Raw genomic sequence first — 24,322 nt, 5'->3', positions numbered from 1 at the left:
AGACAGCAAGCAAGCAGCAAGGGGGGCATAAATAAATAAATTTTTAAAAGTAATTTTACTTATTTTTTTAAACTCAAATATAGCTATTAGAAATTTTTAAATTATGTATGTGGTTTATATTAGTTGATTCTGGATATTGCTTCAAAAGAAAACATAATTTGTTGAAATTGACTCCAGAAGAAATAGAAAATATAATAGAAAATATTCATAGAAAAATAAAAGTCTGTCCAAAAGCTTCTCTCTGCCGATAAAAGCACCAGACCAAGACAAATGCCCATGAAAAAGCAGTAATTCCAATGGCATTTAAACTGTGCCATAGAACTTTTAAGAGAAAAGTTTTCAAATGCCTGTTATGAAGTAAACATAATACTAAACCTGTTTAAAAATTGCACCTAAAACACCTACCAGAAATTCATTTCAGTTACAGACATTGAAGCAAAAAACAAAACAACAGTGTAGTAAACTAAATAAAATATCAGCAAACCAGGGGACTTGGGCTTCCAGGTAGAATCCAGTAGTAGGTTAGGAAGATCAACACTCTCTGTAACAACAACCAAAATCACTTAAATTTGAAATAATCATATTTTAAAGACAGTGGAGAATTATGGAATCAACAAGGACTAGATAAAAAGTCCAGAGAAGTCATAGTGCTTCCTAGATGAGCTGATAACCACCAGCTGGATGGGGGGCTAATGATCAGTTTGACTCAGAGTGTCTCTACATGGGGAGGAAAACTAGCAGAGTTGTTAGCTATTATAATGATTGGAAATTAGAAAAGACCAAAACGCCAGGCTAATTTTCCCCCATGAGATATTTGCTATGTTCTAAGGTGGTGCAGAATGCTGGAGGGTGGGCCAGAAAGGAAGAGTGAAATAAATATCCTGCAGGTTTGTAGGCACTTAGGAAACAAAGTCCCATAAGAGGAAGAGGGCCCTCAAGAAACCTTACTGGTAGAAGATACCCAGAAGATATCTTCTGAAGCCTTTATGGGAAAAAACAAACAAACAAACAAACAACGGACAAATGTGTCAAAAAAATAATTAGAATCCATGAAGATAAGCAAATGGACATTCTAAAACTGAAATACAATATCTGATATTCAGAGCTCATTGGTTTTTTTTTTTTTATTTTTTTTATTTTTTATTGACTTTGTAATAATATTACATTAAAAATATATATGTGAGGTCCCATTCAACCCCACCCCCCCACCCCCCCTCTCCCCCCCCCCCAACAACACTCGCTCCCATCATCATGACACATCCATTGGATTTGGTAAGTACATCTTTGGGCACCTCTGCACCTCATATACATTGGTTCACATCACAGAGCTCATTGGTTTTGACAAAATAAAACTGTATAGAGCAGAAGATTAGTAAACTCCAAAATATAATAGATCAATAGAAATATCCAATAAAGCACAGAGAGAAAAATGAATAGAAAGAAAAGAATATCTCATAAATGATAATGTGTGATACAGTCAAAAGATCCAATATATGTATAGTTGGAGTTGCAGAAAGAGAAGATACAGAAATAAGGGCAGAGCAATGTTTGAAGAGATAATTGCCAAGAATATTCTAATATTAATGTAAAATATCAATTTACTGATGTGGAGTCTAAGTGAACCCCAAGGCAGATAAATAAAAAGTAAACTATGTAAGACACATCCTACTTAAACACGTGAAGATCTAAAACAAAGAGAAAATCTTAAAGGCAGCTAGAGAAAAAAAAAATGTGCATTACCTTCATGGGAGCAATAGTAAAACTGATGGTCAACTTTTCAACAGAAACCATGGAAGCCAGAACACAACAGGATGATATCTTTAAAGTGCTGAAAGGAAGAGAAAAAAAAATCAAACTAGAATTCCATATCCAGCAACAAGATTTTTCAAATATGAAGGCAAAGTAATATTTTCTGGGGCAAAACGGCTGAGTGAATTCATCCTCAGTGCTTACCTGAAATACTAAAGATATTTTTTCAAGCTGAAGGAAAATGTTCCCAGGTGGAAACACAGAACTTTAAAACAAAGAGCACCAGAAAGAATAAATAAATGGGAAAAGAGAAAATAATATTTTCTGTTTGAAAGGGAAAAAAACTATAATCTTTTGTGAGCTTTATAACACATATAGAAGTAAAATGATATGACAACAATAACCCAAAGTGTGGGAGAGAGGAAATAAATGGACTTAAACTGTTGCAAGGTTATTGCATTATTAATTAAGAGGTAAAAACACCAATTTAAGTTGGAAGGTTATCAGTTAGGGATGAATTTGAAATCTTCAGGACAACCACACAATAAAGTATAATTTAAAAGCTAATAGAAAAGAAAAGGCATAGAAAGACATGATTAACCCTCAAAAAGGCAGGAAATGAGGAACAAAGGAACAGAACAGATGGGACAAATAGAAAATAAATAGCAAGATAGGAGGACTTAATGTAATTATGTCGGTAATTACTTAATAGTTAAATACAAAGCACTCCAATTAAAAGAAAAAGTTGTCAGACTAAATAAAGATTTGAGTCCCAAGTGTATGATGTTTGCAATAAATAAAAAGAAAAACCACAGGCCAATTCTCTCATGAACAAAGACATAAAAATGCTAAACAAAAAGTTAGCAAATTGAATCCAACATTATAAAAAAGAATAATACACTATGATCAAATGGAGTTCATTCCAGGTTTGCAATGGGCCTTTTCATCCTGCTTACAGAATAAAGGAGAAAACCAATACGATTATCTCAACAGATAAAGATCTTGGTAAAATGCAACAACCATTCATTAAAAATAGCAACGCCCTCAGCAAACTAGAAATAAAAGGCGTGATGGTTAGTTTTACATGTCAGCTTGGCTAGATTTTGGTGCTCAGTTGCTTGGTCAAACACTAAATGTTATATGTTTTATAGGTGTTTTGTAGGTGTAATTACAGTCATATAACCAGTTAACTTCAAATAAAGGAGATTACCCTTAATAATATGGATGGGACTTATCCAAGCAATTAGAGGTCTTACGAGTGAAAACTGAGAAGGAATTTTGCCTCAAGACAACAACATCAACTCCTGTCTGAACGTCCATATGCTGGTCAGCCTTGCAGATTTCAGACTCGAGAGTACATCAGCTCTTGCCTGAGTTTCTATCCTACCAGCATGCCCTATAGATTTCAGACTTGCCAGCCCCCACAATTGTATTGGCAAGCCCATACATATATGTTATTAGTTATGTTTCTCTGGAGAATTCTGACTGATACAGAAAGAAACTTCTTAAATCTGATAAATAGTATTTTAAAATATATAACTAACATCATTAATGGTGAAATAATGCTTTTCTCCATAGGTGAGAAATAAAGGCAGTATTGCCACTTAGTTTCAACATTTTGAATATAACAGAAAGTCCCAAAACAGATTTTATATATAGACATGGTCAACTGATTTAAAGTGAAGGTGCCACTGTAATTCAGTGAGGAGAAGATATTATTGTGCATCGAAACACATCCCACAAAAAGATATGTCCAAGTCCTAACCCCTTGTCCAGAAATGTGAACTCATTTGTAAACAGACCCTCTGAAGATCCTATTAAGGTGAGGTAAAAACTGATGCAGGGTGCCTGGGCCTTAATCCAATGTCTGGAGACCTTATAAGTAAGGAGTGAGGAAGAGAAAGGAGGAGGCAGGTGGCCATGTGACCGAGGCAGAGATTGAGTTATGGACAACCAGCAAGCCACCACTTAAACCTACAACTTCAGAGAAAGCATGGCCAGCTGATACCTTCGTTTTGGACTTTACCTTCCAAAACTGGGAGATAACAAATTCCTATTGTTTAAGCCAATCAGTCTATGGTATTTTTTATAGCAGATCTGGCAAACTAAAACAATGATCTTTTCAATCAGGGGTGTTGGGGCAACTAGATATCCACACAGAAAGAAATGAACCCTGACCCTTATCTCACACCACGCACAAAAGTTAATTAAAAATGAATCATAGGCCTAAATGAGAAAGATAAAACAAGAAGAAAACATGTCTTTATGATTGTGAGGTGGTCAAAAATTTCTCAAACAGGACACGAAGGCATTAAGCACAAAAGGAAAAATCGCCAAATTGGGCTTCATTAAAATTAAGACCCAGGTGTCCATCAACAGAAGAATGGATAATCAAACTGTGGTTTGTCCACATGATGGAATATTATGCAGCTGTAAGAAGGAATGAAATCGTAAAGCATATGACAACGTGGATGAACCTGGAGGATGTTATGTTGAGCGAAGAAGCCAGACACAAAAGGGCAAAGACTGTATGATTGCATTACTATGAACCAAATATATGGTGTAACATATTGTATGATTCAAAACAAAATTGATAGGTATCCAGTACATTTAATTGAGAAATGTATGTTTCTATTCAACTGTGTTTTCTTTTTAGTTTTTAATTATTTATATTTTCAATTAGTAAATGTGCAAAGTAAAGTTTAAAAAAAATTAAGAGTCTCAGGTCATCCAAAGATACAATTAAGAAAATGAAAAGGCAAACCACAAATGTTTATCTGACATAGCGCTTGTACTCACCATACACACACACACATACACAAACACATTTATTTTAAAGATTTTTTTAAAAAATTTCTCTCCCCTTCCCCGCCCTCCCCCCCCACCCATTGTCTGCTCTCTGTGTCCATTCACTGTACATTCCCCTGTGTCTGCCTATACTCTTGCTAATGGCACTGGGAATCTGTGTCTCTTTTTGTTGCATCATCTTGCTGCATCACCTCTCCGTGTGTGCAGTGCCACTCCTGGGCAGGCTGCACTTTTTTTGCACTGGGCAGTTTTCCTTATGGGGCGCACTTCTTGTGCGTGGGGCTCCCCTATTCGGGGGACACCACTGCATGGCACGGCACTCCTTGCGCGCATCAGCACTGTGTGTGGGCCAGCTCATCACATGGGTCAGGAGGCCCTGGGTTTGAACCCTGGACCTCCCATGTGGTAGGTGGACACTCTATCCGTTGAGCCAAATCCACTTCCTTATATATATTTAAATTGCTAAATTCAATAAGAAAAAGATAAGCAACCCAATTAAAAATTGTGCAAAATACATGAACAGAATTTCACAAAAAAGGATATCCAAAAGGAAAGATACATGAGAAGTTGCTTTATATTATTAAATCATAGGAAAATGCTAATTAAAGTTACAATGGGACACCACTACCCGTCTACCAGAGAGGTGAATCTACAATACCACGTGTTTTTGAGAATGTAGAATTCTCATACAGTGTTGATAAGAATATGAAATGGTAGAACCACTGCTGGAAAACTGTTCAGCAGTTTCTTATAAAATCAAACATTCTCCTACTCTCTAACCCAGCACTTTCACTCCTAGTTTATGTTGTAGAGAAATGAAGCATATGAACACCAAATATTTATACAAGAATGTTCAGAGCAGCTTTATTCATAATAGCCAAAAACTGGAAACAATTCAAATGTCCAAAAACAGGTATACAAGGTAAACAAACTGTGGTATAGTCATAAAATGCAAAATTATTAAAAAAAGAAACTACTGGTGCACGCAGCAACCTGAACTAATCGAATAACAGTGAACAAAAGAATCTAAAAAAAGAGAGAACAATAATATGATTCTATTTACATAAGTGAGATAAACAAACCAACCACAGATAAATATACAGTTACAGAAGTCAGATGGTGGGAAATGACTGGAAAAGGTCATAAGAGAGTCCTTGGGGAGTTGAAAATATATCTTTATCTTGTTGGTTGTTACATATATATGTTCACACAGCCATATGTATTATGTATATATTCATCAAGTTGTACGCTTCATATTCATTCACTTTGTATATACTTAAGATTCATGGCAGCGGACTTGGCCCAGTCGTTAGAGCATCTGCCTATCACATGGGAGGTCCACGGCTCAAACTCTGAGCCTCCTTGACCCGTGTGGAGCTGGCCCATGCGCAGTGCTGATGCGCACAAGGAGTGCCCTGCCACGCAGGGGTGTCCCCCACATAGAGGAGCCCCACGCACAAGGAGTGCGCCCCGTAAGGAGAGCCCCCCAGTGCGAAAGAAAGTGCAGCCTGCCCAGGAATGGTGCTGCACACACGGAGAGCTGACACAACAAGATGACACAACAAAAAGAAACACAGATTCCTGTGCCACTGACAACAACAGAAGCAGACAAAGAAGACGCAGCAAATAGACACAGAGAACAGACAACCGGGGTGGGGGGAAGGGGAGAGAAATAAATAAATCTTAAAAAAAAAAAAAAGATTCATGCAATTTGTTACCAGTTAAAAAGTTGGCAAATATATTAGCAAACAGAATTCATCACCAGGTGAAAACAATAATATATATTATGATAAAAGGATTTTTTTTCAGGAATGCAAGTATAGTTCTTAATTAGGAAATCTATTAGCATAATTCAGAATATTAATATTTCAAAGAAGGAAATTCTGTAATTATGTCCATACATGTTCAAAATAAATCAACACATTTGACATTCATTCTTGATTTTTCAAAACCAATAACATAGGAATAGACAGAAACCTCCTAAACATAATAAAATATATATATGAAATTTCATCCTCAAAAGCAGCAAAATACTTAATGGAGAAATACTAGAAAGTCTTACCCATAAAGCAGGAATGAGACCAATTTGCACACTGTCATGCTATTACTTCATTTTGTACAAGAGCCACAATTTTGTATAAGCCAACACAATTAGAAAAAGAGTAGAATTGAAGGTATATCAATTGGGTAAAAATAGGTAAAATTATCACTATTTGGAAGTGATTTGGTATACTTGGAAACCCCAAGAAAATGACTACAATCAATGAGATAATTCAGTAGCATGGTAGGAAATATAAATTTAATATAAAGAAATCAATAGTATTTTTTTATAAAAGCAAAATCAGTTAGGTGACAAAATAGAAGAAAAGATCTCATTGCAGGACAAGAGCAATAAAAAGACAAAATATTCAAAAAGAAGCTTAACAAGAAACATTCAAGACTTTTATAAAGTAAATTTTAAACATTCCTGAGAGACACAAAATGATCTTGAATAAATGAAGAGACATACCATATTCTTAGATAGGAAGACTTAATCTCATAGAATTGACAATTCTCCTTATCTTAAATTATAAATGTTAATTCATAAACATTATTCCAATGAAAATACCAAAAGAAATTTTTATCTATACAAGGTGATTCTTAATTTCATATGGAAAAATAATCAAGAATAGCCTGAGTGATTCTTTGAGAAGATTAACAGAAAATACGCAAATGTATGCATGGACCATAATTAGTGGCCATAGTCTGATGATATTATCTCATAATCTGTAATAAATATCCCACAACGGCATGGTGTGTTGGTGAAGGGGTGTTGTAAGGTAATTCCAAACATGTACATGATTGTTTTGTATGTTCACAACTTTTCTAATAAAAATAAATTTTAAAAAAACTAGTAGCCTGGCTAATTCAATAAAGAAGATGAATGAGAAGGAATAGCCATACCATATATTAAAATATATTTTACATATTAATTTAAACATTGTATACTAGAGCATGATTGATCAGACTGACAAATGGAATACAATTTGAAAATTCAGAAAAATAACCAAATACATGCAGAAATTCTGTTCTTGATGAAGATGGCATCTCAATATATGGGGAAAAGATGGACTATCCAATAAGCAGTAGTAATAAAAAAACATTTTGTATATACACTTCACATCTATGGTAGAAGAAATTATAACTCTATCAAAGATTTTGAGAGTAAAAAGGTCAAAGCACAACGTAAGACGGCGGCCGTGGGCGGGAGTGGCTACACAGTGGTAGGTACTGCGTGGTGCCGCTGAGGAACAAATGAAGATCAGCCTGACAAGAGCTCTTCTGACAGAAGAGAAGAAAGGAGAAGAAAACATAGGTGGTGTAGAGTGCTTTCAAATCAAAGATAATGATTTCTCCTATAGACCCAACATGATTTCATTTTTCTACATGAAAATGAAGTTAAAGTAGCAGTTCCAGCCCCTGATAAAACTTTAGAGTTGGAAGAGTTAAGAGAATCAAATAAAAGACAATTCAAACCTGAATTACAAGCAGGGGAAATCACTGTACCTGGGTATAAGGATTCTGGGCCTCTTGGTGATATCCCTTCTTCTGAGACAAAAGTTCTGTTTTCATGGAAATTCAAGACGCTGGCTTAGAAGCCGCTCCTAGAGGAAATGTTTTACCTAAAAACTAGTCATGACGTTTTTAGAGTTTTCATATAAACCATTCGCTCTGTTTCTTTAAAATATTTATATATCATATCATTTTTGTTGGCTCCATATCTGTCCAGTTATAGCAGACCTTAATAGAGCAGATTCATTCAGGACCAGACATGAATTGAATTAAAAACAAAAGCAGTTTAAGCAACCATAGAGACTAGACCCTTCTCTGATGAGTCCTTTAAATCGGAGGCGACTAAGGTAAATGTATTCGTTTCCTATTGAAGCTGTCACAAATTACCACAAATTTAGTGGCGTAAAACATTACGATTGTATTGTCTTACATTTTGTAGGTCAGAAATCCGACATGAGTCTGACCTAAGCTAAACTCACAACATTTGCAGGACTGTACCCCTTTCTGGAGGCTCAAGGGAGAAATCCATTTCTTGCTCATTCATTTGTTGGCAGAATTCAGTAGGACTGAGGCTCCTATTTCCTTGCTGTCACCCGAAGGACATGCCTACCTCCTAGAAGGCGCCACATTCCTTGGTTTATGGCGCCTTTCCTTCATCTTCAAACCAACAACAGCCGGTCAACAGCAGGTCTCTTGCTTTGACTCTCCTGAATCTTGCATCATCCTATCTCTCTGCCTGATCCTTTACATTGTACTTCTGCTTTTAAGGGCCCATTTGATTACACTGAGCCGACATAGATAATCTAGGATAATCTTGCTATTGTAAGGTCTTTAAACTTGATTCCATCTATAAAGTTCATTTTGCCATATAACTTAATGTATACAGGAGTAACATTAGGGATTAGGGGATGGACATCTTTGGGGGGCCATTTTTCTCTCTACCAAAGTAAATCATGTTTCTAGGAGGAGAACAAGAATTTTGAAATGCTTAAGACTAAAGGTGGGAAGCAGACGTGGCTCAACGAATAGAGTGTCCGTCTACCATATGGAGGGTCCAGGGTTCGATCCCCAGGGCCTCCTGACCCATGTGATGAGCTGGCCCATGTGCAGTGCTGATGTGCGCAAGGAGTGCCGTGCCATGCAGGGGTGTCCCCCACGTAGGGGTGCCCCATGTGCAAGGAGTGCACCCCGCACGGAGAGCTGCCCTGTGTGTAAAAAGCACAGCCCACCCAGGAGTGGCGCCACACATGTGGAGAGCTGACGCAGCAAGATGACACACCAAAAAAGAGACGCAGATTCCCAGTGCCACCTGATAATGCAAGTGGACACAGAAGAATACACAGCAAATGGACACAGAGAGCAGACAATGGGGCAAAGGGGAGAGAAATAAATAAAATAAAATCTTTAAAAAAATAAAAAGACCAAAGGTTTAGTCTTAACTAAGAGACTAAAGGTTCAATTCTTTGTTCAATTCCAGCTTTAATTCCCCTCCTTTCCCAATTGGGAAAGATGGCTGGAATCCAAGTGTAAGAGTTATTTTATTATAGTGATAACTCAGATGTGCTGTAATTTATATTTTTTTGTCGTTGTTGTTGTTGTTGTTTTTTATTTATTTATTTAATTTCCCCCCCCTCCCCTGGTTGTCTGTTCTTGGTGTCTATTTGCTGCGTCTTGTTTCTTTGTCCGCTTCTGTTGTCGTCAGCGGCATGGGAAGTGTGGGCGGCGCCATTCCTGGGCAGGCTGCTCTTTCTTTTCACGCTGGGCGGCTTTCCTCACGGGCGCACTCCTTGCACGTGGGGCTCCCCCACGCGGGGGACACCCTTGCGTGGCACGGCACTCCTTGCGCGCATCAGCACTGCGCACGGCCAGCTCCACACGGGTCAAGGAGGCCTGGGGTTTGAACCGCAGACCTCCCATATGGTAGATGGATGCCCTAACCACTGGGCCAAAATTCGTTTCCGTAATTTATATTTTGTAAATAAATTATTCACAAGCTTTGATACTTTGATGTAAGTTGTGTTTACAAAATTGCCAATATTTGAGTGTTTTTAACTACCAAAAACACAGTAATTTTGTACAGTTTAACTTAATAACCATAATTTAAAATACACCTTACATTAACTATACCTCATAATTGATGGGTATATAACTGGTTCTTTTAACATATTAGAGATCTAATGTTTAGGATGAAGAATTTTTGTCAACAATACATTATATAACTTTATTATTTAAAATAACTTATCTTGTGTTGTAGTTTCCTCATTGCTCAAGAAAACACCATCCAATGGGTTGCCTTAAACAATGGAAATTTATTGGTTCACGGTTTTAAAACTAGGAGACAGTTAAATCAAGTCTTCATCAAGGTGATGCTTTCTTCCCAAAGAGTAGCATCCCGGGGTTAGCTATGGGCGACGCTTGGTCCTTGGCTCTCTTGTCACATGGCAATGCACATGGCGATCTTTCCTGGCCTCTTCCTTCTCTTGCGGCTTCTGTTGGCTTTCAGCTTCTGGTTGCTCCCTCTGTGCTTTTCTCTGTCTGAATTCTATTTTTAAAGGGCTCCAGTAATCCCATTAAGGCCCATCCTAATTGAGGTGGGTCATATCTTAGGTGAAGTAGCCTCATCAAAAAGTCCTACTTAGAATGGCTTATGCCCACAAGAATGGATTAACTTTTCCTGGGGTACCTAGCTCCAAACCGCCATGCCTTGATTAAGAGCATTTCCAAATCATAAGTATTTGGGTCTTTCCCCATTTTTGTATGACTTTCTCAGTCTCAGCTTTTGTTGAATAATAAAAGCACATTTTCCCCACTATATGTATATATAGGAGAGACTACTAATTTCCCAACCCAATGTCTTTCTCTGATTATTTGTAACAGAATCTCAGAATTCAATAATGGTCCCAGCTTTCTTGCAGATACATTGGCCATAGGATGAAATTCTGGCCAGTGAATGGAGTTAGAAGTGTTGAGTGATGCTTCTGAGAAGTTTCCTTAAACGGAAGGTGTAAAAGGAAGTGGGCAAGTTCATTTCTTTCTTCCTGTTGCAAACATGGAAAGTGGATGTGATGACTAGAGCAGCAGTAGGCTTTTTGGACCATAAAATAACCTTGGAAACAGAAGCCAAGAATAGCAGAGTAAAAAGAAAGAAGATTGGGTCCTGATATTATGACAGTGCCATATCAGCCCTGGACTGCTGTGAATAAATGGTTAATCTTTCTTTTTCTCCCTGGTAAAATGACCTTTTAACACTCTTTCTCTGAGAGACTATCCAGACAAGATAATTATGGAATGGCAGCTGTGATACCAGATAATGTTGTGTATGATTAAAAACAAGGGCACAGGTATAGCTCAGTGGTTGAGCACCTGCCTCCCACATATGAGGTCCCGATTTCAACCCCTGGTACCTCCAAAAAAAAAAAATAAATGACCCCTTATTGGTGATCTGTATCTGGACTGGGGAGACTGTGAAAACAACCATAAACGTTCTTTGGAAAGAATAGGCTTTGGGCTTCCCTAAGTGCAGAGTTCCTTATTGCAAAGGTCCCTGGCAGCTATGCACATGAGCTGTTTCAAGAGATCAAGTTCCTACAAAACATGCAGCTTCTAAATCAGAGTGGCTTCTGCACCCAAATCATCTCATTCCCTTACACCTGAGGTGACACTTGGGAGACCAGAGAAAAGATACCTTCCTCTGAAAACAAACCTCAGGCTGCCACGCTGTGTTTCCTGTTGTGTGTGCTACAGTGTTATGTGAGCCTGGCGCCAGTGGGTCCCACAAGGCTCACTGGGTCCTGTGAGCCTGAATGTCATCAAATCTATGGCCACTGCCGCTATGAAGGCAGAGAGGCCATCACAACTGCCTGTCTCCGACCTTCTTTTACATGAGAAAGAAATAAACATCTACATTTTTAAAACCACTCTGTAGAAGTCTAACTTAATCCTCACTGGTAAATTATGCATCTTAGAAAACAGGAAAAATATAGAAAAGTATAAAGAAGTAAAGTGGAAAATCCTTGAGATGTGTAATTTTGCAAAAGAAACTGATCTGGCCAATAGCATAGTTTTACCTTAAATTGAAGAGGAAAATAGTCTTAAATTCCGAAGAGAGCACGATGTGTCTTAGCTCCCTACCTGTTAATAAGAAAAAATGCCTGGAATTTAGTTTCTTTTTAAAAAGGCGAAACCTTTTTAAACTTTTATAAAAATACTATAACAAAAATGGGAGAATGAGGAAGCCCTTGCTAACTATGACTCAAAATCCAAAAGTCACAAGATAAATGATTGACAATTTCATCTACATGAAAATCAAAACTTTTGCCTGGCAAAATCACCAAACAAAATTTTTTAAACAGCCTAAGTAAAGTAAATGACAAAATGAGAAACAATATTTGTGACTCATATTACCAAGGGCTAATTTCCCTCATCTACAAAAAATTCATGCAAATTGATCAAATAAAAGACAAACAAAATGACAGAAAAATGGGCAGTGGATACGGATAGTTTACAGGAAACATAAGAAAATATGCTCAAAATCAATCATAAGAAAAATGTAAATTAAATCCATATTGATCTTTTTTTTTAATCTGAGTGACAAAAACCCCGAAGTTTGAGAATAAATTCTATTGGCGAGCTCTGTCTCTCATACAGTGCTAGTGGGAGCATAAATCAGTACAGCCCCTGCAGAAGGGGATTTGGCAACATCTGTCCACTGTAGAGAAGCATTTACCCTTTGACTCAGCAATTCCACTTCTGGGAATTTACCTTCTACATAAACATAATCATGTGTTAAAGGAAGAATTGCAAATATATCCATGACAGCACAGTTTGAAAGCAAAAAAAAACAAAAACAAAAAACAAAAACAACCAAAATCAACTTAAATATCCATTTATAGGGATTCTTCAGGCACAATTTTTATTTCAGTGATATTAAGCATCGGTAAAGAAGAATAGAGAAATGCTTTTTGTTCCATTATGAGAAGATCTCCAAGCTACATTACCTGAAAACAGTGGAACACTGTATTGTACACTACCAATCATGCAGAAAAAGAATTGGGAGTGGGGAAGAGTCTATACTCAATTTGCCTACAGGTATCTCTAGAAGGATCTGCAGTAAATGAATAACTGTGGCTACTTCTATGGAGCAGCAGGTGAGAGCTGAGCAGAAGGGAAAAGGACACCTTTCACTACGTAACATTTTATACTTTTTGTTTTATTAACCAATGTATGTATTGCTTATTCAAAATGTAAAATAAAACGTTTAACTCTGAGAAGGCGCGCTACTAGAGCACAAGGTCTTCTCTCTCTCCGTCTTGCCCCCCAAGCAGCCTGGCTCCTGCTGAGCTGAGCGGCGAGCATATGTGGTTGTCTTGGTTTCCCAGAGCCCGGGGTGGCCTCAGCCAAGTCCCGGCGGGTTAGAGGACTTGCCCAGGCCTGTCCAGCCAGGCGAAAGGCAGCTCTAGAGCTGGAAGCCCAGGACTGAGACTGAGTGACTAAGTCCTGTGCTTTCAGAACGGAGCCCGGGGCCCCAGGTGAGGAGGCAGGTGCCCAGGTGAGGAGGCATCACCCTTCTGGATGCCTCTGAAGAGACCCACCATCTCCACACTCTTGAGCAGATGACAGGGAGCTCAGAGCTGGCAGCCGATTGTTCTAAAGATGCTGAATGGCAAGACACAGTGGGATTTTCTGAACTGACTCCCGCAAATTTATCAAACATAGCGGGGATCCCGAGGTCTCAGGCAGGATGACAAAACCGGGGAAGGAAACTGGCCTCCTGAGCGTCGCACACCTGCCCTGGTCCCAGGACCCTTGTCTGGCCCATTAAAGAAGCAGAGGCCAAGGTCTGCACACAGAGTCCATTTATTACTTTTCTGGGGGGGGGGGGGAAACAGTTCATACAGAGCAGGTGAGAGCCATTTACTTCTTCAGGAGGCCTTTCATCACCACGTGGCTGGAGGACGCACCTGACCAGCCACGGGGCGCTCTGGGCTTACTCAGCTTCCCGCACGCTCTCTGTCCACAAACGACTGGGCACCTGCTACGACCCAGGCGCAATCCCCGGCGCCCCTCAGCTTCCAAAGCCCCCAGCCCCTCCTTCCTCCAGGCCCCTCCGGGCAATTCCGCAATCGTTGCAAACTGCCTGGTCCTGGTCCCTAATCGCTTGTTTATTTATTCATTTGTCTGTTTCCTTCCTATGGTGGTAACACACATACAACCCACCCTTTCTCACTTCAACCACGGTCAGGTCTACCATCCAGCCATGCTAATCACATCCACAATGTTGCGCTACCCTCACGCCAGCCTCACAGCAACTTTTCCATCCCCCCAAACGGGAGCTTGGTATTCGTTCCGCATCAGCTCCGCCTTGCTCATTGCCTCTCGCAGCTCCATTTTCTTCACACCGAGATCATGGCCTCCTGGAAACCACGGCTGGGTTGTACTTCCTTTTGCTCTCCGGAGCCTCCAGTGCGGGGTCGCACGCAGAGCCAGGCTTTCCGTACGTGCTTGCTGGTGGCTTGCCCGTATCCAGGCCACAAAGGAAGCTCCTTTCCAACCAGGTCAGACCCAGATGGACCCTTGTGCCTCCCGCCGGCTGTCCTCGCCATTCACCATAAAAGCCAGCCCTCTCAGTCACCTTCCAGCCCCCGAGACCTACCCATTCCCTGCTCTCCCCCCAACCCCGGGCCTCCAAGGTTCTTCCCCCAGAAATCCATAGGGCTCAAGCCTTACCCTCCTTCAGATTTCTGCTCCTACACTGCCTTCTCTTTGAGGCCTTCCATTGCTACCTTTTAAAAATCACCCACCTCCCCCCAAGCCCTTTCCTGCTTTATTTTTCTCCATCGTACTTACCACCTAAAATACTTGATATTTTTCTCATTTACTTGGCTAATTATCTGCCTCTTCCAATGAGTACATAAATCTAGAAGAGCTGGGGTTTTGTGTGTTGCTCAGCGCTTTATCTGCAGGCATGGAACAGGCCTGGGCTGGTACTAAGTAAGTGCTCAGTAAATATTTAGCTGACTACAGGAATAAATATATGGCTTCATTTAGCTGTGGCCGATGGTCGATGTTAATTCAGCTATCAAGACATCGCTTAGATATTGTTCATTTATGTGGATAAAAAAAACCACTTCCTTAATTTCTTTGCAAACAGCTTCACAGACAACCTTTCATTTTTGTTTTCGTCTCACAAATGACTGTCCTTGGTAGCTGGGGCCGGCTTTCATATTTTCTGCATTTTCCCGAGGTGAAAACTAAGACTCTGAGAAGTCAGGAGATTTCCCCAGGACCTTCTGCAGGCCACTAACCTATCCCGGGTGCTTGTCTTTTTCCACGTTTTCCTCCGGAAACCTCCAGCTTTTTGACCGGTGGTGGCGCCCTCTGCCCCTTCTGTTCCACGGGGAAACAAGCTCGTTCTTTCTGAAGCTTCATTCTTGGCTCTAAAAAGAAAACCCTGTATTTTTCCCTTTCCTTCTCTCCCTCCCCTCCCCCGAGAGCTCCCGGGCTCCTTTCCCTCTACCTCCAACCTCGGAGAGAGACGTTGTATTTCTCTCGGGGCAGCGGTGGTCAAGGTCGCAGCCTCCATTTGGGGCCGTGTTCCCCTTGCAAGGAACAGCAAAAGACTGGCTTCTTGAAGGAAGGGGCAGGCGTTGTTAAGAATCAGGAGGAATGAAAAGGGAGAACGATCTTAGCACAAGCGCGCCCCGCAGTCCTCGCCTCGGGCTGGCAGCCAGGCCCGGGCGCCCCGTCTCGGCCCGGCCCTCGCCTCCCCACCGCCTCGCCCCCCGCGCGCCCTCGAGGCCGAGCAAGTGGCCCGGCGCGGCGGCCGCGTGCGGGTGTACCCGCTCGTTGGATCTGCCCAGGGTCTTCCACAGCGCTGCTTCATTATCCACCTCTGCTAGCTCACAACCCTTTGCTCTCCAGGACCCACTGGCGACTTCTAAAATGGGCTCCCTTGGTCATCGGTGGAGGGATCTGGAAAGGTGACCCATTCCTTAATTCCCCAGCACCCACTGAGCTGCAAAAAAAAAGCCCCGTGAAGGAACTTGAGGGGAGCGGGGGGTCCATTCCAGGCAGGATCCACAGCCTGGGCGGGGGTCCATGCCACGCGCGCGTACAAGGGGGAAATGCCACCCCCTCCCCAGGTCGCTGCCATCGCCTGCTCCTCTTTGCTTTGCTGCAAGACCTTTTCTCTCCCACTGGGGGAGAGGACGAGGCAAAACAAACACTTCTCGCGCAGGGACTCCCAGAAAGTCGCGGAGGCAGCGGGGTGGTTTTGATGGACCCCCTCCCCGCCTCCGACGAGCCCGGGCCCCCGGCTTGGCCCACCTGGGGCGGCGGGGTTCGGGGCGCGGGATCGCGCGGGGGCCGCCGCCGAGGGCGCCGCGGCCGAGCGCATGGAATTTTCCACCGCGCGCAGAGGCAGGAAACCCGCCTGCCACTGGCCGAGCGGGGGTGTCTGGGCCCGCGTGGGTGCGGAGATGAGATTAGCCGAGGCAGCCTCCTCGGTGGGCTTTGCAGCATTCTGCTTAACCAGGGCGGCGGGTGGGGGGGGGGGGTGGGGAGAGGGGGGCCGCGGAGGGAGGGGCGAGCTGGAGGAACCCGCCTCTGTTTCCTACCCCAGCTCGACTTGAAACGCCTTTGGAAGGGACCTTCCTCCCAGCCCCCTGCCCAGAAAATGCTCCAGGGGATGGCCAGAGGGTAGACTTCAGGATTTACAGCTTCATAGTAAGACTGTGCCTGGAGAGAAGAGAAGACCAAAAGAGAAACAGATACAGGAGAGCACAGTGAATGGACACAGACCGCAAAAACAAACAAACAAACAAAAAAACCAGCAGGGCAGGGGAGGGGGAAGGGAAGAGAAAAAAAAAACCTCCTAGAAACCGCTGGAAAATAAGCTTCCCAATGCTAAAGCTCTGCCCCTCCTCCACCTGCCAATGCCACCCCCTCCCCATCAAGCCAGGAGCGGAGGCCAGGCTTGTTCTCTCCCCTGCTGGCCCAGTGTTTCGCCCTTGGAGATGCACCTGCCACCAGCAGAGTCTTGCCTGACAGCGACTTTCACAGAGTCTCCAATCAAATCGCAACCTCAGAACAAAACGGGCGTTTCCCCAGAGGTCAATCAAGAAAGGCAGACCTGGAAGGACAATTAGAAATAGGAAGAGGGGATCTTTCAGGTCTGTAGGGACATCGGCATGAAATCCCCCCACCGACATTAAAATGCGAGGCAAGGCAGAGACCCAGGAAGTTAAAGAAGGGACCTGGGCTGAAATGGTTGACTCCCCGGGATGTATGGGGGAGCTAGGCCTGGTGGTTTATGATTGCAAAGAGTCCCCTTGTTTTGGTTTCTCCTGAAGCTTCTAGCATCGAGAAGCTCCTTTCTGAGTCTATCGTAAACTCTGCCACCGAGGCCGGCTCTGGGCCTCCATGGATGTTTGATGAATGAACGGGGCACCGGGAAAGTCCAGCTCCGGAGGCAGAACCCGCCAGACCCAGGGGACGGCCCCAGAGCTCAGGAGCTCAGCTCACAGGCCAGGCTGGAGGTGCGTCCTGAACGGCCCATCTTGTTCCCGCAGGAGTTGAAAGTCCTGTCAAACAGGGACCCCTGAGAGGGAACCTTTTGGCAAATTGCAGCAAAAGGGAGGGCTGTGTGGTGCCAAGTTTAAAGCGAATTAGGACATGCCGTGCTGGTCTGCGGCGACCCCGACTCGACTTATGTCACAACAACCATGGTGGGACCATGCTCACCAGAGACAGCCTCTGGGGGCCTTCACCTGTTGCGGTGTGCCCGGGTGAGGCCCGGGTCTGTGGACGGTCCCCCGTGCAGCCAGGTCTGTGACAGCTTCATGGGGATCAGCGGGCACCCCTGAAGCCCAGCTCCCAGCAGCCTCGGGACTCCAGGGGGAGCAGGTCACCGAGCCCCAGGAAAGATGAAGGACTGGAGGCGGGCTCCACTGGAATGCCCAAGGCGCGTTCCTTTTCCCCTCCCTTCCAGGATTGCTGAAATTTTTTGCCTTGGATAACAGCCAACTTCGTTAAATGTATTAAGCAATTAGGTGCATTTAGCAACTAGAGTTAATAACTGATATCAGGTGTTTCTTGATTTTTAAATATAAGCAATACCTGTTCATCGCAGAAAATGTTTAAACACCATTAGGCAAAGGAAAAAAATTGTTTTTCAATTTTAAGCACCCCAACATTCAGAGCTACTGCCCTTAAATTGTTTAATTTCGATTTACATTGCTTTCATAAGACGCGCACACATACGGGCCCCTGTGAGCTCCTTAGGGGTGGAGGGAGACAGGGAGGTTGACACCAAATGCAAGGATGCAGGTGGCCAGGGCAGACAGTGGACAACGAGGAGGGAAGCCCGGCCGCCGGCAGCCCCAGCCTGTCCCTGGGCCACCGCTCCACCCCGTGGAAGGATGTCAGCCTCCTCTTCTCTCTGGAAAGCCACAGGACTGAGGTGTAGGTAGGACGGGTCTTCCCAGCCAGACTAGCACAGGGAGGTGGCCTTGTGGGCTGGTGGCGTCCTCTCAGCGGGCACCTGCAGCAGAGATGGGCCGGGCACTGTCTGCAAGCACCTCTCCTGGTGATGGGAACCCAGAGCTTGAGGGATCCTACCGCTGACCCATGGCAAACACCCTAAAGACCCTCAGAGAGAACTGGGAGAAACTGAGGAAGAAGGTGCTGCCATTGCATAAATGAGGCCCACCACGCAGGGACCTTTGAGTAATTACGGTGAATGTGCCTTCATTTGTTCCAAAGATTGGTGAAGCCTGGGGACATTAGATTTTAGATATTTTTTAATATAAAATTGGATCGTATCATAATTCAAGGAGTAAACTTGTCTTTGCTCAACAAGATCTTGCGAGCATTTTTTTCTGTAGACAAGGAAGGGACGACAGTGTTCATTTTCAAACTGCATTCTATAGTTTTAAGGAATTCCAGAGTCCTTTGAAGATGTCTATGGGGCCCCCAAAGAGGGGAGAACAGATATGGCAGGCGGAAGTCTCCCTCCAAATTAAGAGTCCTCACCCGTGGTTGACACAGAATAGCTCTGAACAGTTCTATACACTGGGATTCCGTGCCAGCCAGACCACACACACAAAAAAAAGGTGGGGGAGGGCTCCTCTACTAGAAATCGTTTGAAACCATAGTACTACATGATTTTTTTATGCAGCATAGCATTTCATGGTGCAGATAAATGATAATTTATTCATCAAGCCTCTATTTTTGGACATTTAGGTTGTATTGATGTTAGGAGTTCTGTTCAATTCAGCTGCAAAATATCCAGCTTCTGAAAGACAGGGGCTTAAAAGCAAATTAGGATTTTGTTTTTCTCATGGACTGAAAAGTCAGGAGGGAAGCAGAGCTGAACTTCGTTTGTGGGTCATCTCTAAGACCTCATCAGCGGTCCAGGCGGGTAAAGGGTGAAGGGCAGAGGTCAGAGGGCACAGGCAATTTTCCCGGAGATGCCTCCCAGTGACTTCTGCTTACATCTCATTGGCCGTCCCTACCTGCAAAGAGTCTAGAAAATGTTTTTAGCTGGGAAGATTGCTTCCTTCTCCATCCCCAAATGGGATTCTGTTAGTAAAGGGAGAAAGGAAGTTTAGAGAAACATATGAACTGGTGTCATCAACATCCATTTTGCCACATCACAACCTAAATTTTTCTTTAAGATAAAATAGTAGAAATGAAATTATTTTAAAGAAGGTGGATTGTTGTAAGATTTCTGCCCTTTAGAAACATTGTACTAATTTGTACTCCCACCAGCAGTGGCTAAAGTCTCTATTAATCAACAATATTGGTATAATCTCTTTATTTTTCATCTTTGCTAATTCAGGAAGTGAGAAAAGATTTTCATGATTGTTTTCCTTGTTTTAAAAATATGTTTTTAAATGTAGGATTGTCCTGTTTTGATTCACATGGCTGTGACGTGAACACTCTAGCAGGGAGCCTCTTAAATTTTAATGTGCACACAAATGACCTGGGATCTTATTAAAATGCAGATTCTGCCGCAGTCAGTCTGGGGCGCCTGACAACCTGCAATTCTAACAAGCTCCCAGATGAGGCAGGTGCTGCTGGTCCAGGGATCACACTCTGCCCAGCCAACTCCTAGGGACCCCACTGGTGAAAGTTCATTCAAAGACAGAATGTGCCTGTACCGTTGAATGGAAACTGCCCTCTTTCCTGGAGAAGATCAGCCTGCACACAGAGGCAGGAAAGGCTAGAAAACCAGCGTGGATTTGACCCTGAACCCAAACCACTCCACATATGCTGCTGCAGATGATTCATTTAGTCCTGCTCAGTTCAACACGAGAGTTCTAGGTGACCTGGGAGGCCCCTGCAGAAACTGAGGGCCGCCTTCAACAGGTTAAAATCAGCAGGGAAAGAGAGCCATGCAGCTCCACAGTGACGGTCCAAACTCTAAGTGTGGGTGCCTGGGGGCCTCAGAGGGTCTGGGGGGGAGGGAGGGGTGCCCGGCAGGGGGGACCCCAGGCACCCAGTTCTTATCCTGCCAGAATCCAGCCCCACCGATGTGGCCAGGTCTGATGGACCCCATGCTAAGGGGATTTTCTCTTATCTCCAAATCCGCTTGGTCTGCTCTGCAGAGCTCTGAAGCTTTGAGATTGCCCACTTCATCTGTGCCCAGCCTCCGCCTTCTAACTTCTCTGGGTCTTTCTTTTTAAAGCGTGTCTCCCATAAACATTATGGTAGTGTTGAGACAGGGCCCTGGCCTGCCAAGGAGGATTGGTTTGGTTGCGTAGAGAAGGGACATGGCATTTCTGGGGATTAGGAAGTCCCTAAGGATTACAAGATGAAAGAGTTTTTTTTACCACCACTCAAGGAGCTGTTTAATCAGCGGGAAAATGGAATAGGGAAGAAAACAAGTCCACAGATTAGAAGTTGAGATCTGGGGACAGCTCCTGTGGCGCTGTGTTTCCCACCCCTCCTCCACCCCCACCCCTCACCCACGCGCCCAGGTCAGCAGGGCCCAGGCCCTTTCAGCCTGGGGAGGGTGTTTGAGCTGGGCCAGGGAGTGGGTGAATATGTGTGTGTGTGTGTGTGTGTCCACCTTCCGGGCAGCGCTTGTTTCCCTCACAGCAGGGCAGCAACCGTGAAACACCCTCTCAGGGCCACAGACACTCTCCTTTGGCCCCCAGCCTCATGGGAATATCACAGCACTGCCTAAGGAGAACGACCTGGGGACCAGAAAGCCCCACGTACACAGACAGGAAACAGCTTTTGTCTCTCTAGTTCAGTGGTTCTTAACTCTGGCTGTACATTCGAAGCACCCAGCTGGGAGGTTTTTGGTTTGGTTTGGTTTTAAATGCCCAGGTACCACCCCAAGGCAATTCTATTTCATGCATCTTGAGGGGAGCTGGGCATTGGTATTTTTTTTTTAAGGAGATTTTTATCTGTGTCAATATTTTTAAATAAGTCTAATGTGCAATCAGGGTTCAGAGCCCCTTGGAGGCTGGAAAGGCCCTGGGCAGGGGAGGACCAGGCAGAGAGCCACCTGTTGGTACAGTCAGGGAGGTTATCGTGCTGCATGCCCCCATGACAGCAGGGCTGGGGGGCTGCTAAGAGCAAAGCTGACCAGCAGTGCCAGGACCCATCGGCCGCTGGCGAATGGCGCGGGGCCTGCGGATCCTGCAGCTCCCTGGGGGAGTGGACTGTGGCTACAAAGCCCCGACCCGGGCCCTGTTGCCCCTCTGCAAAGAATTAGGCCCAAACTGCAACATGACTTGATACCTGTCTCCAAGGTCAATGTGAATGAATAGGGCCCTTTGCTTGGTTTCCTCCCCCAGTGCAATGCTTCTGTCATCTCCATGTTCCTCCTCGACTCAGAGTACATTGTCCAGCACTATGGAAACCAGCCTGTCCGTGGGTTTAATGGAAATATACCATTTTCATGAGAAATGAAGTTTCTGGTTCAGCCTTCCTTGCAGCAGTTACTCAACCAGCAGAGACAAAAGAGTGCTTTTCAGAGTATGGGAAAACTACCTATTATTCATTAGAGAGAAGCCAGTGGGAGCTGGGAGCTCTGGACGGTAGGCAGAACTGGAGAGTGCCTGCCTCGTTTTTTAAGTGGAAAATGTTCCTTTCTTCTTTGTGACTCCCAGCACTTAGCTCACAGTGTGGCGCCTCAAAACCGGACCTCCGGGAAGTGACACTGTTCTGGGACGAAGAGGTTGGAAGAGACAGAGGTTTTCATTCAAAGTATGAGAACTTTTTAAAATAAATCCCATCCAGTTGTCTGATCCAAGGACCCTTTCCCTATCTTCCCTGTCTCCAGGTAGGAATCTGCTAGATTTCTTTAATTACAAACAAGGCTCCCTTCTTGCAAGGACCAATCCTGCAGGCTCCCCATCTTTGCAGTATCAGTCCCAGCCCCTCCTTCCTATCCATCCTTCCCTGCCCCCGGCTTCTTGGCTCCTGCAGAAGCACAGGTAGGTGGGTGGTGTGAGCTGCATGCCTCAAGTGGAAAAGACCTAACTAAAGGCAAATGCACATTTCCTCCTTCCATTTTCTGCCAACACTTAAACCCAAGAATGCTTGCGAGTGGCTGGTTGGAGAACAGGGAAGATCAGAGGATGGTGTAGGTTCTTGTGGCTCCTGAAATCCAGAGTGTAAATTCCTCCCTGCTGCTTGTAAACAGCAGAAAGCCACAGCGGCCTCCTTCTAAACTTCTGACAGCTTGATAAGAGAAGTAAAAGAGCTGTAAGCATTGCTCAACCCATCTTCCCTTCACTTTCAATGAACAAAACTTATTTATAGAGGAGCGGATGTGGCTCAAGCAGTTGAGCTCCTCTCCCCACACAGGAGATCCCCATGCCTCCTAAAAAACAAAGAAACAACAAGCCAAACAAAGGAAGAAACCAACTCAAGGGAGCCGATGTGGTTGAGCGCTGGCTTCCCACATACGAGGTTGTGGGTTTGATTCCCAGTCCCCAGTACCTAAAAAACAATAACAACAAAAAATGTATACACAGTCAGGACACATCTTTAATTTTAAGAGCTCAATCACCACCCTGAACTGCATTAATGGACATTGGAAAGACAACAGTGGATGGGAGAGGACACTTTCTTCATTAGCCCTGAGTCCAAATCCCCAAGGTCAATTCCAGACCTGTTTCTTATAAGCTGTGATTTTTAGGTTATTCATTCTCTCTGCGGCTGCTTCTGTTGCCAGTTTGGTAAAACAAGGATAACAAAAGAGACAGCATATGCAAGTACACGACACATAGCAAGCACCAAAATATTAGTTTTGAAAGCAAAAATCACTTTCAAAAATTTTAATTTGCCATTTGCATTTAATGTCCTGTATTATTTTAGGCAAAAGGGAATGTTGCACATAAAGCACAGGAGGAAAAAAGATGTGCAATAGTATCAAGAAAATAAGGGACCAAAGGGTGACACAGACCATGTTAGCATAACCTTTGTCTTAAATGAGTAGACCCAGGATCTGCAGGCCTTCAAGAGATGGCAGAACTACTACATTGCGGCCCATCCCCTCCAAGTGAAACTGCTCTTTTATTTTTCTCAGGAGGTTTGTGAGCCCATATTGACTTTGGAACCTAACAGTGGGGTGGCTGTGGACTTTGAGATTATGGCCATGTTTCACATTATATGCATGAGTGTTGGATGATAGCGAAACCTAATACAATTGGGACCTGATACCATCATCCACCAAAAAAAAAAAAAACAAAACCCAACTCTTTCCCCATTTACAAACCAAGTTGGAAAACCTCTCTAACAGTTGGTTTTGGTTTTTAAGGCACAAAAATGGCTGAAAAGCTGGTTTGTTGGTCCAGATAAGTCCTGAGCCAATCTGGCACCTCATTGCAGTCTTGGTCCCTCTTCCAGCAGGTGGGTGGGGTTAACAGTGTCCTCCTGGCAGCTGAAATGGACAAGAAAGTGGCATAATGGCTAAAGAAAACTTGGATGGTACAGCAAGCAACAGGGGGGCTGGGCCAGACGAGACGGCTGGGGACCAGCATAAAATTCTGACAGAGTGTCAGATATTTGGGGTTTGGCAAACCCTAAGAGGACTGCTGCCAAGCCCCATTTCCCCCTGCCTCCCTGGCATATTTCAAGGGAAATTAAATCCACATGTTTCTGATTTGCTGATACTTAAAGCTCATCCAAAGGTGGTTTTGCAAGAGTGGTTTGGACAGGAGGAGCCTAGAGAAACTTTAATTGTTATTGTAAT

The 24,322-nt window shown here is 43.7% G+C and overlaps 1 long non-coding RNA gene across 1 annotated transcript in view; it reads right to left on the bottom strand.

Moving 5' to 3' along the window:
• LOC131278301 (uncharacterized) overlaps window positions 1–8,225 on the bottom strand; it is a 33,336-nt gene extending 25,111 nt beyond the window's left edge. Inside the window, exons 1-2 of the long non-coding RNA XR_009185626.2 lie at window positions 8,104–8,225; window positions 1,741–1,828 (exon numbers count right to left, since the gene is read on the bottom strand). This is a non-coding gene — a long non-coding RNA (uncharacterized lncRNA). The remainder of the gene's footprint in view (window positions 1–1,740; window positions 1,829–8,103) is intronic.
• Window positions 8,226–24,322: the final 16,097 nt, after the last annotated feature.

The sequence above is a fragment of the Dasypus novemcinctus genome, chromosome 4 (assembly GCF_030445035.2).
Source record: "Dasypus novemcinctus isolate mDasNov1 chromosome 4, mDasNov1.1.hap2, whole genome shotgun sequence".
Lineage (NCBI taxonomy): Eukaryota > Metazoa > Chordata > Mammalia > Cingulata > Dasypodidae > Dasypus > Dasypus novemcinctus.
The sequence above is the reverse complement of the archived record's forward strand: the minus strand, read 5'-3'. Positions and strand labels throughout refer to the sequence as shown.